Source organism: Ruditapes philippinarum, unplaced genomic scaffold (assembly GCF_026571515.1).
Source record: "Ruditapes philippinarum isolate M1 unplaced genomic scaffold, ASM2657151v2 ctg6324_1_1_1_1, whole genome shotgun sequence".
Classification (NCBI taxonomy): Eukaryota; Metazoa; Mollusca; class Bivalvia; order Venerida; family Veneridae; genus Ruditapes; species Ruditapes philippinarum.
Window position 1 is genome coordinate 39,714 of NW_026860747.1, and position 4,529 is coordinate 44,242.

The following is a 4,529-nucleotide window of genomic DNA, read 5'->3' on the forward strand; positions in this document are numbered from 1 at the left end:
GTTGTGTTGTTGTTGTCAATTTACCTACATACTACAATTAGTGGAATGAAAATATTTCCTCATATTGCACCTATTAGAAAAGGAGAAAAAAATATGACATAAACATTATATACTGATTCAACACAAACTTACCAGTGCAAAAATCATAAATACTATGACCTACCACTTGAAATGAACCTATGAAAATGGACAGAGGTCAGTTTTTGGAAAAGTGGTAAGATCATACAGGTGTTCATTCCAGTGCATCAGGTAAAGTTGATCCATCTTCCCAAAATCCTTGTTAAAAAGGCCATTTCTAACCAGTTAATACTCTTCAGTGCTGTTTTATAAAGCACCATGGGGTTAGTTGATGCGCCGCATCAACTAACACTGAAACATAGAAAATAGGGTTAGTTGATGCGCCGCATCAACTAACCCCCTTTAGACTGAATACAGGGTTAGTCGATGCGGCGCATCAACTAACCCCATTTAGACTATATAAGGGTTAGTTGATGCGGCGCATCAACTAACCCCCCTTTACATGGACTAAGACCCCATAGTTAATGCCAGGCAGCAACTAACCCCACATTAGATGAACTAACCCCCATAAGTTGATGTGCCGCAACAACTAACCCCCCCTTAGATGAACTAAATCTCAGGAATTGATTTTTAAGTGTATTCCAGGTTTAATAATTATTCCATCTTCAAATAATACACTGTTTTATGATTTTTCCCCTAGAAATTGACAGTAACGCACCAGAAGTTAGCAGTAACTTGCTTGAAATTGCCGGTTACTTTCTAGAAATTAGCATAATACTTTCCAGAAATTAAGTTACCTGATTAATTACTTTCCAAAAAAATCGATTATAAGTTACTAGTAAAGTTTTGAAAAAGTAGTTACTAGAAAAAATATTGATTCAAATTTGGTAGTTACAAGCAAAATATTATTTAATAGTAACTAGCAAAATATTGATTAGTGATTCTGATTGTTTAAACAATTATAGTCAATCTGACTGTCATATGTAAAAAAAATCATTTATATTTTAAAAACAACATGTAGGAAAATCATATTATTAAAGTATGGAGGGTGTTCGTTGCCAAAATTCCAGACATGTAAAGTGTTCCTTTTTAAAATGACTTTTGAAAATGCAAACTTATATGCCTACCATTTTTATTGTATGCCTCTTAATTCAATCTTTTAATTGAAGGTTACCGCCTTTATATGACAAGTTTACATATATATCGTAACAACTGACCTAACATCTAAAACGACAACAAATTTACAAGTTCGTATCTTCCATTGCATGCAATACATACGCATGTTTGCACACTTATAGATCTGTAATATACAAATGAAATGTAAAACTCGAATACGGAAAATAGAGTTTAAGAAAACGTGTTACCAGTTGTATAACTACAAGAGTACGTTAACACAGTAACATGTTTAAAATGACAAAAAGAGATTCACAAAGTTAAACGATTTTAAGTCAAGCATAACGCCCCGCCCCTCTCGGAGTATTTACGACCTTCTATTGCGGACAGGTATAAAACGGCGCCTCTCCCATATTTTTAAATAAAACTGAAGGACAACATACGGCATTTTTCATAACATATACATGTTACATTTGTTACAAAAGTTTTGTCACTAGCAACATCACTTGAAAATTGCTGATTTTACCATTTATGATGAAGATAACTTGTGCATTATCTTATTATTTAACATCGTGTTCTTATCAGTTACAAATTATTTATCATTTTAGTGATTAGCCAGTCCGTGCTATGCCTAGTGCCCTGTCCTGTGTTTTGTTTGGGGTCCGCCAGGGCTTCTTGCCACTTGTTCTTGTTGCTGGGTCATGTGGGGTTGCGTTCATTGAGCGCCGCCTTTCCTTGTTGATCTTCTTTATCATATATTCCTGAGAAACATTGGCGATTGGGAAATTTTTAGGGGAAACAATGACCAACTTCAAGGGAGTAATTTTATTGATAATGTAAAAACCATCCAATATTCTTATTGGTATCATTGAAAAATATATTGGCACAAATTTCACTTTCAACAAAAACTATGCAAGTATTTGCAAAAATAGAATTTTAAAGCGGCCACCGAGATTTCCTTTCCGAAATCAAGAAAATACTTATCCGTAGCACATATGTACAATCTTTAATAAGGTATTTTCAGTATGAATAAAAACTTTTTGCACTTGTTCATTATCCCTCATGTACAGACTCAATCAAACCGAGTCTGCAATTCTTATGTAATTTTGTAGTGATTAATGCTTCCGAGGGATCATTTTGTTTTCAGATTTTAAAACTTCACAACAGCAGGTGCCAAGTGCCGTGTGGCAGTTGTAAAAAGTTGCCCCGTACTTCACTTCAGTGTTTTTTCTGGTCCTTCGGGATCATTGATGCCAGCGCTATTAAGTGTTGAGAATTGAGTACCGTTCAAGCCGGTGCTAGGGGCGTGAGGAACGTTGCACTTGTTCATTATCCCTCATGTGCAGACTCAATCAAACCGTAATGCATCCGAGGGATCACTTTGTTTCCAGATTGTTAATATACTAGTCCAAAGCTTATGTTCTTAACTTTTATTTAATATTCATTTTGTTTTGTTTTTTTTAATAAAGTATCTAAAGGAAACGACGAGATTTTTTCTGAATACATTGTATATGAGTGCGGTTTAAAGAGAGAAAAAATAAACAACAATAAGTTTGAAACAAAATTTTTAATACTTCTACGTAATTAATTTTCATTTTTAAGGCATCACTAGAAAGTTCATAAAGGATTCTTTTACTTGAGTCTAAAATTATCAACGCCGCCTTTCCTTGATGATCTTGTTTATTATCAAAATTGACCAAGAAATAAAAAAAGTAAGTAGGGGGCGCCATGTTTTTCTTACTGAATTTCTGAGAGTGTTTTTTTTTAATTTTGGGATCATATGCCGTTTTTCATGGAATGGCACTTACGTGTCACATTGAAGGTTCCATGATAATCGCCATATTAACACATCTGCGGATGTTTCAAAATTGTACCAGTTCATGTTGAATTTTTCTTAAGCCGGTGCTAGGGGGCGCGGACGATAACTTGCTCTTTCCATTACCGTCCATGAGCAGGCTCTATCAAACCGGGCCTGCAACATTCTCAATTTTGTCTTTTTGAGCGTTCTTTAGGGATTCTTATTTTCTCTATTTTACAGAAAGTAACATGATAAACTTTTTAACGAAAGTTAATTCAGTTTGATTTAATTCTTTTTTATTTTTAGGCATTATATAATTATATATCATAAATCGTAGGAAGCACACTTTTATTTCAATCCAAAATTATCAAAATATATTACGAACTTAAAAAAAAGTTTGGAGGGAACGCCGTGTTTTTCTTACCAATTCGAGAGTGTTATTTTCAGAGTAAAAAAACCTAAAAATTCCATACATCTATTTAATTCATTTTTATTTCCGCGGCACTCATAGAAAGCTTATGGAGTAATCTTTCATTTGATACCAATAATATTGGACTTTTTATAGAAATAAAAAAAAGTTAGAATGGACGCCGTGTTTTCCCTCACTTTATTGAGAAATAGGAGAGAGGCGACGGGTATTATACCTGTCTGTACATTTCCGTGATAGAAGATCGCAAATACTCAGAGAGAGGCGGGGCGTCATGCATGACTTAGAATCGTCTAACTTTGTGAATCTACTTTTGTCATTTTAAACATGTAACTGTGTAAACGTACTGTTGTAGTTCTACGACTGGAACACGTTTTATTAAATTATATTTTCTGCATTCGAGTTTTACATTTCATTTGTGTTTTTCAGGTACAGATATATATCTACAAGTGTGTAAACATGCTTATGTATTATATGCAATGGTAGATACGACCTTGTAAATGTGTTGTTGTTCTCCATGTTAGGTCAGTTGTTAAGATTTACATGCAAACTTGTTATTTAAAAGCGGGTGCCTTCAATTAAAAGATTGGATTAAGAGGCATATCATTTGCTGTGCACGAATGCAATAAAAATGCTAGACATACATGTTCGCATTTTCAAAAGTCATTTTAAAAAGGAACACATTACATGTCTGGAATTTTGGCAACGATCGCCCTCCATATTAAAGATATTGATTAATCTATTACTCTAGATATTGTAAAAAGATGATTAATCTATAACTCAAGAGATATTGTAAGAGAGGATTTATCTATAACTCTATAGGTTTTCTAAAAGATGATAACTTTTTTACATAATAAGAATTAGTGTAATATGTACTAAGACTATATTTTTTTAATTTCTGCCAATTTTCATACAAATTTAATACATCCTGTATTGCATGACTGTTAGATGTATACTGTCTTCTTTCTGATTAACAGTATGATTATTTTTGTTGAAAAACTTTTGTTGAGTTTTATTAGTAATGTATGGCCAAACAGCATTGCAGGTTAACTTTTGAGATTTGCTAAAGGGCAGTAATGAGTTGAACCCTAAGCAAAGCGTTATAAACTTCTCTTCAACAGTCAAAAGTCTTATTGTTCTATTTGAAATTGAAGTTAAGATGTTAACTGTTGT